Raw genomic sequence first — 12672 nt, 5'->3', positions numbered from 1 at the left:
GTGGTTCAAATATATATATATATCATATCGATCATACAATTAAGTCGTTTAGTGTTTTGTTACAGTGAGTAGTTTTATATTTTCACTAACTAACTAGAGATCGAGATCTTATATTCAATAATAAGTTTATTAATTAATTTACTGCAAGACCGAGTACTTAAGAAAAAAATATCAAATGATTGACAGTTCAGTACTGGTAGTCATTGAGAGAGTTAACCTGAAGCAAACAAATTCGTTGTTGAAGCTGCTCGTTCTCATTCTTTCCAATCTGCAAATCCTTTTCCAATTTCTTGACATTTGCCTGCACCACATATATATATATAATTATAAGTAGTGGTTCTTAATTAATCAATCACATCACCACACCAAATAGAGGAATACATATATTTTACCTTATTTTTCTCCCGGTATTTCTTGTCAGCGATTTTTTTTCTTTGTTTTTTCTCTTCATCAAGTAGACGGGGTCGCCCAGCTGGTTGTCCTGGAGGAGCTTGATCATGAACAGTTGCTAGAGTTGGGTTATTAATGAAATCTTCAAAATCTATCCAATCAGTTTCATTGATAATCAATGGCCCTGAGACATACTGTTCATCTAACAGGAAAGGAAAAAACAAGTATTATCAATGAATTAAATACATAATACCTTAAAAACTAAACACATAAATAATTTTGGTAAATTATATTATTACCATGGTACAAGGAGAAAGCGTCCATGGTGGGCCTGCAAGAATAAAAAAAACAAACCAAATGTCAAGGACAAGGAGCACTGTAGCAGTGTTGTTGACACAAAGGTAACTTATATCATTTAAATAGACAACGATACGAGGTTGTTCGTCCGATAAGGGCGCCTGTCATTTTCAGGCCAGAAAAACATACGATACGTATCGAATTTCTCGCGATAACTTATCGATTTCATCGTAACAACTTTGACTTTTGGGAAAACTTGTCACCACCGACTTCTTCTACGTCAGTTTTTCATTTAATGAAGGGGGAAGGCTGTTCATCTCAACCCAAGCTGCCTTCCCTCGCAAGAATCATCCACAGTTCACATCTCAATCGGTTCGACAAATTTGAAATTGCTTTCGGCTTCGTCGTTTCTGCTTGGGGTCGTAATTTGAAATGGAAGCCTCTCAGTCAGAGGATAACCCTAGCTCTAATCCAATCCCTAACCGGAACACCAACAACAATCGTCGTCGCCGTTGTGGCTCTTTTGTTTGTTCTGCCTTCACGGTATGGTGAGATTCTTCCCGTCTTTTGCTCAGATCGTGATAGTGATGGTGAAGGTGGGTGAACTTCCTGCCGTTCGCGTCTCTCTTCACACGACTCTCTCCTATTCTTCTTGGTTGTGCATCCTTCGGTCTGCAAGTCGGAGATCAAGAGCTGCGATGATGAAAGCACCTTACTGATATGCTGCTGCAGCAGGTTATTTCAACATAACCCTTTAGATTTCTTTCTTTCTTTGTGTGAGTTGTGTCGAGGAGGAGAACAGAAAATTGGCATTTCGTGTGATGATGAAGAATTAGAGTGAAGTTCATCAAGGATGGTTCTTTTGTGGGTTTGCATCCAATTGGATAAGGTTAAAAACTAAAAAGATAAGGAAGTTTGAATTTAATTGAGTTGAAAAGAATGAGGGTGTTGAGTTTGATCTCCTTTGTTACAAAATATAATAGAGGTAATATTGGTGCTGCTGGAATAAAAAAAAAACTGAGAGACAGAGGAAAAGATACAAAGGAATCTTAAGGGGTGTAAGGGAGAGGTAAGATTTGAAGGACAAAAAACCGAGAGAAAGAAAAAGAGGAAACAACAAGAAAGAGAGACAGAGAAGTTATGGGAAGGGAGAGAGGGAGCATGGGGGACCGAGATAGACCGTATTAAAACGGAGATTGGATTAAAACAGAGAATGGAGAAGAGAAAAATAAGTGAAGTAAACAAAAAAAAGAGAGAGAGACAGAGAAGGTAACTGGAAAATTATAGAGAGGAAAAAATACAAAAGGAATAAAAGGGGGAGGGGATGGGGATGGGGATGGGGGAGAGAGAGAAAGGAGAGGATGAAAGTTGGGGAAAAGAAGTGAAGGAAACAAGCAAAAAGAGAGAAGGTAAGTAGAAAATTTCATAGGGACAAGAAAAAATAGAGGAACAAGAGGGGGAGGGGGGAGGGGAGGGGTGTGAGATAGAGGGAGGGATCAAATTATAGGAAAGAGAAGGAAGAAGATGAAAAGCAAGAGATGAACCAAAACGGATAGACATAGAAGTTAAAGTAGAAATTAAAGAGAGTGGGAAAAAAACAAAAGAAGTAAAATTGGAGGGAAGAGAAGTAGATTTTTAAAGAAAAGTCAATAAAAATGAGTGCTTTGGCTTATTTTAAGCAACATTGATGCTATTCTCTTGCTGAACTTGCAGCTTTAATGCGTGTAGTATGAATAGATGGCTCAAGTATAATATTAAATCATTGTTACATTCTTTTTAAATCGTATCTTTAATATTTTGAACTTATGTGATCGTTTGGTTTATCTATTTATCATTTTATAAAGACTTGAGTCCTCTATATTTTCCATTGATTGAGAATTGTGAATGTCTGTTATACTCATGTGTTCTGTACTAAATTGCTGCTGTGTCTAAAATATAGATTTCATTTTTTGGTGTCATGAAATTCTTACCTCACAAAATTTAGATTTCATTATTGACTTTGGGTTAAGCCGCTTTGAAATTGTGGCAATTGCTGGATTATATGCATGTTTAAGACTGTCTTTTCTTCAAGTTCCCCAAGTCACTGAAAGTGGGATTCACACCTAACAAGTAAGAAAGTTTGCAATTATCCTCTCCCGTGATCTCTTCTTCTTTTTTCAAACAAGCTTCGATGAAAAATAAGATCGTACTTAACTGCTGAAAGTGGGATTCACTCCCAATAGTTCAAAATATATGACACCATTATGAATCTTCGCCTAAATCTGTGATTGTGTTAGCCGATAATTTAGTCTTTGCTCATAGATTGTTACTCTATTGTTAACTTCGATCTGAAACAATGATTGGAGATTTGGTGCCTAATGTTGTGCTGTTATTTCTAATTTCTTTCAATTAATATCGGTTATTAATTGCTTATGGAGGTAGGTTTGTACACCTGTGGAAGTGGGCTTCCGGGAAGAGACTTCCTATGACTTTCGAATGCCTTCAGTCTTGCTGAGGATCACCAGCTTTTTATGCTTAGACCAGAACCAGCTAGACAGACTGCATGGAATTGTCACCTTAATTGATTTATCAGATGGAATAGAAGATGGAAGTTATTGTGGATGCGTTGTCACATAAGCTAGTAAGATTTTCCATTTCCTTTATTTCTTTGGTTTCTTTTGTGCTTTATATTTCTTCTGTAAAAGAAGAGGTTTTCTGGGTATTCTGTGGCTGTTTGCACCTGCTCATTGTTGTGTTTCTGGGCTTTTGTGGGTATTCTGAGGCTGCATCTGTTTACTGGGAGTGTGAGCTGGGGAACTATGTGAATATTCAGGGGAAGTGTGTCTCTCTCTCTCTGTTGGGGGGGGGGGGGGGGTATTAAATCCTGTGAGAGAGTTTTGGGGAGGGGGTGAGTTTTATGGGTATTGTGTATATTTTCAGGTGTGTGGGTTAATCTTTGGGAGAGAGTTGGGGCTGAGTTTTATGGGTCAATGGTAAGCGTATTCAGGTGAGGGTGTGTATGGTCTTAACTTGGGTAAGAGAATTGAGGGAGTGTGTTTCTGGGCTTTTTGTGTATTTTCAGGGATGTGTGTGGTCCTTTTCTCTGGGAGAGGTTGTGGGGTCCTGTCTTCTTTGTGTTAGAGCTCAGCTTCTGGATACCTCTGTTGATAGAATGCAAATGACCGGAAATCTTCAGAAGGCAAGTCTTGCAACAGTGGGATATTCAAATAAGGAATATAAATAGTGTCTGCATCATTAGATTCAGAGTATTCTGATGCAGAAATCAAGTGAGAAAAAAAAGAGGATAGAGAGGACACAAATGGAGAATTTCATGCTTCTTTTGTGGGCTTCTTGTGTTGGATGATGATCAAGGAGTTTGCAAGTATGGATTTTTATTGATTAAACTACGTGAGAGCCATTACTCAAACAGAGATGACAAACACTACATGCAGATCGCAACCGCAATGATTCATTGACTATTCACAAATTTATGTTTTATGGGCTTGTAAGTGGGTCACCGATTTTAGGCCCAATAACAAAGATAAGAGAGTCTCTGCCGCTTGGGCTCTCTATCTTGGGTGTATCCGTATTAGAATGATATGATAGGATCTGTATTTCCAGATACATTTTTTTGGGCAAAACAACACCATACAAATTTATCATTGGACATCTGTCAAGTTTATTTCAGTGCAAACAGCTCATTATGATCCAAATTAAGCTCCTTCAAGTAAGTTGTGGAGATTACTAATGGCTTCAGGTATGGATCCTCGTAGACTTTTGTTGCTTAAGTACGTCATCTCTAGCTTTGACAAGTTGCACAGAGAAGTTGGGATGCCGCCAATGAAATTGTTGCTGTATAATCCCAAGTCTTGAAGCTGGGAAAGATCTCCAAGCCAAGATGGTATTTTACCACTAAAGTTGTGTAGTACCCGATTTTCGTCCAGCTAAAATACAAAAAAATACAAAAATGAGAAAAAACACAAAAATGCAAAAAAACACATTTGTTGTACCTATAAGCCCATAAATATTCTCTTTCTTGGATTCTTAAGCCCACAAATACTCATATCTTAGCCCAATTCATATCAACCTATGTTCAACATTTGTTGGCCCATTTCATGAAGAGCTAATTTGCTTGTGTCCACTACCATCTTGACCAATATCTTGATTATCATTTGAAAGCCCACCACATGATTTGTCAAACCCATTACTATTTCCACCTATACATAAATACACATATATGTATATCTCTCTTGACATCATTCCATGCATCACCATCATTTTAGTGCAAATTGATGTGCAACTCCACTTAAATTCAATGGTGGTGACTCCATTTACATTCAATGGTGGTGAATCCATCATTTTAGTGCAAATTGATGTGCAACTCCACTTAAATTCAATGGTGGTGACTCCATTTACATTCAACGGTGGTGAATCCATCATTTTAGTGCAAATTCAATGGTGGTGACTCCATTTACATTCAATGGTGGTGAATCCACTTACTTAGTGCAAATTGGTTATTCAATGGTGGTGACTCCACTTAGGTTGCCATGGTTGGTCATTCAATGGATGGGTAGCTCCTAATTTCCTATAAATAGAGAGCTAAGGGAGAGAGCTAAGGGAGGAGAGCAAGATAGAGAGCTAGGAGAGAGAGCTAAGGGAAGAGAGCAAAAATAGAGAGCTAGGGGGGAAGAAAAAGAAAAAGAGAGAAAGAAAAGGGGAGAAACTTCTTGCTATCAAGTTCATCAATCATCAAGCTTTCCTGTTATTTTTTTTGCTACAACAATCTTCTCCAATGCGAGCCTCTACAATCAAGGACTTCAAACTGCAGGATTTTCAAGACCCTAATCTGTCCGAGATTAGCAGACTGCTTTAAACTTTGAATTTTGCTCTGAAATTTTGATATAGTGTTTATTGAGGTGTTGTGACATTGTATATAAAATTTCGTTGCATTTCGACCTCATTTGATAGGTGAAATCAGAGTTGAAAAATCTGTGCGCAGTGTGTGGTTTGAAAATCTGTTTTGTGCAAATCTTGATTCTTTGATATGTTGTCATTTCAATTAAGGAAATCATAAGTTGATTTCATTTATCTGGATTATGGACCATATTTGATTTCATTTATGAATTTGCCATAAGTTGGCAATAATGGATTAAATTGGCAAATGACATTTTTTCCAAATAATCATTTACATCATAAGTTGGTATTTAAAATTAAACCTATCAAAAGTTGGTAGGGTATTTTATCATTTACATCATAAGTTGGTATTTAAAATTAAACCTATCAAAAGTTGGTAGGGCATTTTATCATATACACCATAAGTTGGTGTTCAAAATTAAACCTACCAAAAGTTGGTAGGGCATTTTATCATTTACACCATAAGTTGGTGTTCAAAATTAAACCTACCAAAAGTTGGTAGGGTATTTTATCATTAACACCATAAGTTGGTGTTCAAAATTAAACCTACCAAAAGTTGGTAGGGTATTTTATCATTAACACCATAAGTTGGTGTTTAAAATTAAACCTACCAAAAGTTGGTAGTGTGTCTCCAAATAAAAACTATCATAAATTGATAGTAATATTCCAAGCTATTTTTTTTTCAAACATTATCATAAATTGATAAGTGTGTTGAAAGTAATAATTCAAACTTTAACAATTATATCTTGCAAAGAGCAAGTATCCATAAGATAGCCATGAAATTAATTAGGGTAACTGTTTTCAAACGGGAGTTGTGGGGTGCCTAACACCTTCCTCACACTCAATCGATCCTCGTACCCTTTTCTCTGGTTCGCAGGTTTTTTACGGTGTCCAATTGCACCTTAAATCAATTGGTGGCGACTCTAAACATTTTTCATCCTTTCAAACGTCGGACTGCGTCGTGACCCCGATTGCGACAACTGGCGACTCTGCTGGGGACACCAAGTTTTTAAACCTAAGAGGGTCAAGCCCATATGATTAAACTGATTGGCTACGGTTACTTCTTGTTGTATGATTAATTGTTTGTTTCCTTTATATGGCAGATATGTTGATTTATTTTGTTGTGGTAAAGTATTTGTCATCTCATACATTTACACTCACTGTAGCCTACCAGCTGGGCTCTACCTTTAGTATTAGAGAGGGTTGACCACTATTCTCGTGAGATTCCGTCTCCGCATGGGTAGTGGAAGATATCCTCACCGGATCGACTTCCCTTAAAAGTTAAGGGAGGAGCTTTTGTCCCAATAGTTGGGATTTTAAAAGCAACATGATCTGGGGCCTCGCGGAATAGTTAGATAAACTTACCCAAGCACTTTATAAAACCCTAGATCCATGTCCGAAACCTCCAGAAATTTAGGTTACCCCATATAATGGCATTTTTATTTTTGTGTGATTTATTCATTTACCATTGACGTTTTGTTTTACACATTTTTAATTGTAATTTCCATTACTGGTTTCTTCTCTCATGCATTCACGTAGGTATAGTCATTGCATTTTGTCAAACTAAATAAGTTCATAGTCATGCATGAAAAAAAAAAACAAAAAAAAAAGAAGAAGAAAAAACACCAATTCACTCATGTCTTTGCCATCCTTATAGTACAATATTACAGTTGTGAATTGCTAAAACAATGAAAATGAACAACAAAAAAAATATAATGGGGCAGTTTTTGAGGAAATTGACTCTTAATTTTCTTGTTGATCGAGTTGGAATAGATCATTTTATATCTGATTATAAGGAGGTTCATGTTTTGGCTATCGATGACAACCTTGTTGATAGAATGGTCATTGAAAGGTTGCTCAAGATTACTTCCTGTAAAGTGATGGCGGTGGATAGTGGAATAAGAGTACTTCAGTTTCTGGGATTAGACGAGGAGAATAATTGTTCTATTGGGTTTGATAGTTTGAAGGTGGATCTGATTATCACCGACTACTGTATACGAGTTGCTGAAGAAAATCAAGGGATCGTCTGCCTTGAGAGAGATTCCAGTGGTAATCATGTCATCTGAGAACGTAGTTACTCGATCAACAGATGCTTGAGAGAAGGAGCAAAGGATTTTATTGTAAAGCCAGTGAAGTTGTCAGATGTGAAGCGCTTGAAAGGTTACATGACCAGAGATGGAAACCAAGAGAGATGCATCAACAAACAAAAGAAAGCTTCCGGGGACTTGTGATCTATGTTCATCATCATCATCACCGTCACCGTCATCCTCCACTCTTAGCTTTTCTGGGTGCATGTCCAAGGATTTTGTCGAGACGAAGCCAACAAAGGCGGGGAAGTTATTTTTCCCACGGCTTATCACTAGGTTGCTTTTGTTCAAAAGCATTCGACCTCCTCGGCCTCAAGCATCTTTGGGATATCAGGTCACCATACTAGAAAGAAGGACATGGCGTCAGAGCATCAACCGTTTGAAAACAACTTCTGCTGGAAAGAAGCAGACCCAAGAAGGTCCCTCAGCATCACCACCTGGTGATTCCTCATCAGTAATTGCAGCATCTCCACAATCAGATCGCATGCGTGCAGCGATAGCCCGACTAGAGATGGGGCTACAAACACTAGAAGATGGACAACACAGGCTGGAGCACATGTTGGTAGCAGTCATGGATATGATACGGAAGTGAAAACATAGCAATCCAACAGTCAGAAATTTTGGGGAGTTATGTGAGCAGTTTGAGGAATTCCATGTTGCTATTATGGGGAATGATCAAAACTTTGCTGTTAAGCCTTGCCATGTCCTTCAGGTTTTAAGCTCAACAACTGGACCAGTTTTGAATTGCCAGTCTCTATCAACAGCCTTCAAGAGTAATATCCATGTGCACTATGATCTGTGACCCAGCTCATGGCCACTGATAGGGTTTTTATAATGAGCATGTCTTTACTTTATCTTTTGATGAATTCGCATAGTAAGGCATTTGCATGTTCTCATGTTTCTGATGATTCTGATATGCTTATCATACACAAAAATCGTTGCTCATAATTCTCACATTTATTCATTTCATCCATCACCTCCAAAATTCCAAATCTCACATATTCCATTTTAACAGGATTGAAATTGAGGATAATGAAAAAGATGAATCGAATGAACCAGATTTTGGGGCACCCATTAACAATGTTGAATCTGACCCTGACATTAAGGACGAATTTGAGACATCGCCAGAAATGTTGAGACAAGTTAACCAAGAAGAGAGGATAATTCAGCCACACAAAGAAATAATTGAGGTTGTTAACTTGGAACTGAAGATCAGAAAAAGGAGGTTAGGATTGGTGCAGCTTTTGAAGGAGAAGATAGAAAAAATTGATAGGTCTCCTACATGAATACCAAGACTTCCTTTGCTCTATATGGATATCGGACTTCTGTGCGTACATTCACTAGTGAATGAGTGGGTTCGAACTCGTTATGAACATCTAAATTTTATTGAGGAGAGAAGATTAGGGGCACTTTGTAGAGGACAACTGTATCAAAGACGAATGATAAGAGCACATCACAAGAGGGTGCGACCTCGTTGTTTCAGAGAAGGGGATTTAGTACTAAAGATGATTCACCCACCTCAAAAAGATCATCGTGGAAAATGGACTCTTACCTACGAGGGACCATATGTGGAGAAGAAAGCATTCTCTGGTGGAGCAGTAATTTTGACAATGATGGATGGAGATGATTTGCCTCACCCAGTAAATATCGATGTTCTTAGGCAGTATTATGCTTAAAAAAAAAAAAAAAAAAAAAAAAAACCGCTAGAGTGAAAACCCGCAAGGGCGCTCTAGGCAAAAATTAGGGACAAAATAAGAAAAATCTCGCTAGAGTGAAAACCTGAAAGGGCGCTCTAGGCAAAAATAGGGGCAAAAAAAAAAAAAGAAAAGAAGAATTCCGCTAAAGTGAAAAAAAACCCTTACGGGCATTTTAGTTTGGGCTGCAAGATGGTTGGATCACGAATCTGTTGAATTGATGAGTATTGCCTGAGTTGGCTGTTAACTTGTCTCACATTGACATAGGTGGGAGTGCAAAATTAATTTCGTAATTGAAGGGTTGGAGATCAGTTAATTGGACATGCACCCAAAACTGGGGTAGATTTTGGGGTGCTCTTGATACCATCAGATATTTTACCTTGCTAAGGTGTTAGTCTGTTACATAGAAGAAGAAGTTTGTTGGCAGAAATGGAAGGTTCAGAGATAGCCTCATACAAGTCAGTTTTGATTATTGTTAATTGGGTGCACACCAAAATTGGGGCAATTTTGGTACAATCTTTGAATTATCACATATTTCATCTTGAATAAGTTCGGTTTGTCCTTCTTGCCTTTGACCTCCCTAATTTCTTGTACATATTTCATTCTAAAATATTTTATTACCACCCATCCTTTTCAATAAAAATTGTGAGGAAATTCATTTCTTCAATTTTGTGGTTTGTAGTCTCCTTTTACATATCTCAATTCAATTCTCATTTGATACTCCAAGAAACAAATTGTGAGGAAATTCATTTCTTCAATTTTGTTGCTTGTTGTCTCCTTTTCCACATCCCAATTCAATTCTCATTTCATACTCCAAAAATTTATCATTTGCTTTCAATAATTGACAAGCATGGCTGTACTTTTAAATTTATCACTGACAAAGTTTTGACAGGAAATATAATGAGTGCATCAGGACAATACTTTTGATAGGAAGTTGATGGATTTTGGCATCCTAAGCTGGAAAGGATCTGAGTGAAAAGCCTGAAGCTGAAGCAGGTGTTAGCAGGAAAGAGAAGCTCACATTCCTAAGCCGTGCAAAAAAAAATATATTAAATTGAATAAAGAAATTCAGATAAATGGGTAGCTTTGAACTCAGATGCGTACGAACATGCAAATTTCAGGGAAAATCAATTGATTATGGGAATGCACATTGGAGAAGGAAAAGAGATAGCCCAAGAGCTAGAATCCAGAATGGAAAAAGGCCTTCACTAATCAGATTAGAGAAGATACATTGAAAGCTCAGTGAGTCAGAAGGTCAACCCTAACAGAGAAACAAATTTGGTTTAGCAATTCGTAATTGTGCGCTTGTTGGAGGATGGCAAAGCCTTGAGAAAACATGCATTCATTCATTCATGAGACATTCATAATTGAGCAAAATAGGTCAGTGCATGCATCATCGCTGCATAAATAAAAATTTTCCAGGCAAGCCGGGAATGACTATAATGATCCCAAGCATCTTTTTCTCAAAAAAAAAAAAAATCAAAAAATCAAAAAAATCAAAAAATCTTTTCCAGCCAATTCGGGAATGGCTACAATGATCCCGAGCACCTTTTTCTCAAAAAATCAAAAAAATCTTTTCCAGCCAAGTCGGGAATGGCTACAATGATCCCGAACACCTTTTTCACGATAAAAAAAATCAAAAATAAAAAATTTTCAGCCAAGCCGGGAATGGCTACAGTGATCCCGAGCACCTTTTCACCAAAAAAAAAAAGTCAAAGATTAAAAAAAAAACATTGGCCAAGCCGAGAATGGCCTTGTGATCCCGTGCCCCTTTATTTTCCTGCACCAATATTTGGCCAAGCCGGGAATGGCCTTGTGATCCCGTGCCCCCTTTATTTTCCTGCACCAATATTTGGCCAAGCCGGGAATGGCCTTGTGATCCCGTGCCCCTTTATTTTCTTGCACAAATATTTGGCCAAGCCGGGAATGGTCTTGTGATCCCGTGCCCTTTTATTTTCTTGCACAAATATTTGGCCAAGCCGGGAATGGCCTTGTGATCCCGTGCCCCTTTATTTTCCTGCACCAATATTTGGCCAAGCCGGGAATGGCCTTGTGATCCCGTGCCCCTTTATTTTCTTGCACAAATATTTGGCCAAGCCGGGAATGGCCATAGTGATCCCGTGCATTTCAATTCTCGTACGAAACTCGGTTGACTATACCTTTGTTTGCCTTTTATTTCATAAAAGACATACAAAGGGGGGCAGCTGTAGTACCCGATTTTCGTCCGGCTAAAATACAAAAAAATACAAAAATGAGAAAAAACACAAAAATGCAAAAAAACACATTTGTTGTACCTATAAGCCCATAAATATTCTCTTTCTTGGATTCTTAAGCCCACAAATACTCATATCTTAGCCCAATTCATATCAACCTATGTTCAACATTTGTTGGCCCATTTCATGAAGAGCTAATTTGCTTGTGTCCACTACCATCTTGACCAATGTCTTGATTATCATTTGAAAGCCCACCACATGATTTGTCAAACCCATTACTATTTCCACCTATACATAAATACACATATATGTATATCTCTCTTGACATCATTCCATGCATCACCATCATTTTAGTGCAAATTGATGTGCAACTCCACTTAAATTCAATGGTGGTGACTCCATTTACATTCAATGGTGGTGAATCCATCATTTTAGTGCAAATTCAATGGTGGTGACTCCATTTACATTCAATGGTGGTGAATCCACTTACTTAGTGCAAATTGGTTATTCAATGGTGGTGACTCCACTTAGGTTGCCATGGTTGGTCATTCAATGGATGGGTAGCTCCTAATTTCCTATAAATAGAGAGCTAAGGGAGAGAGCTAAGGGAGGAGAGCAAGATAGAGAGCTAGGGGAGAGAGCTAAGGGAAGAGAGCAAAAATAGAGAGCTAGGGGGGGAAGAAAAAGAAAAAGAGAGAAAGAAAAGGGGAGAAACTTCTTGCTATCAAGTTCATCAATCATCAAGCTTTCCTGTTATTTTTTTTGCTACAACAATCTTCTCCAATGCGAGCCTCTACAATCAAGGACTTCAAACTGCAGGATTTTCAAGACCCTAATCTGTCCGAGATTAGCAGACTGCTTTAAACTTTGAATTTTGCTCTGAAATTTTGATATAGTGTTTATTGAGGTGTTGTGACATTGTATATAAAATTTCGTTGCATTTCGACCTCATTTGATAGGTGAAATCAGAGTTGAAAAATCTGTGCGCAGTGTGTGGTTTGAAAATCTGTTTTGTGCAAATCTTGATTCTTTGATATGTTGTCATTTCAATTAAGGAAATCATAAGTTGATTTCATTTATCTGGATTATGGACCATAT

At 37.8% G+C, this 12672-nt stretch overlaps 1 long non-coding RNA gene across 1 annotated transcript; it reads left to right on the top strand.

Moving 5' to 3' along the window:
• Positions 1–850: 850 nt before the first annotated feature.
• On the top strand, positions 851–3759 carry LOC119980447. The gene is made up of 2 exons (XR_005463880.1): positions 851–1422; positions 3109–3759. It is a non-coding gene; the product is annotated as an uncharacterized LOC119980447 (long non-coding RNA).
• Positions 3760–12672: the final 8913 nt, after the last annotated feature.

Source organism: Tripterygium wilfordii, chromosome 16, assembly GCF_013401445.1.
Source record: "Tripterygium wilfordii isolate XIE 37 chromosome 16, ASM1340144v1, whole genome shotgun sequence".
Taxonomy (NCBI): domain Eukaryota; kingdom Viridiplantae; phylum Streptophyta; class Magnoliopsida; order Celastrales; family Celastraceae; genus Tripterygium; species Tripterygium wilfordii.
Note: the sequence above shows the minus strand (reverse complement) of the source record. Positions and strands in the feature narration are given on the sequence as shown.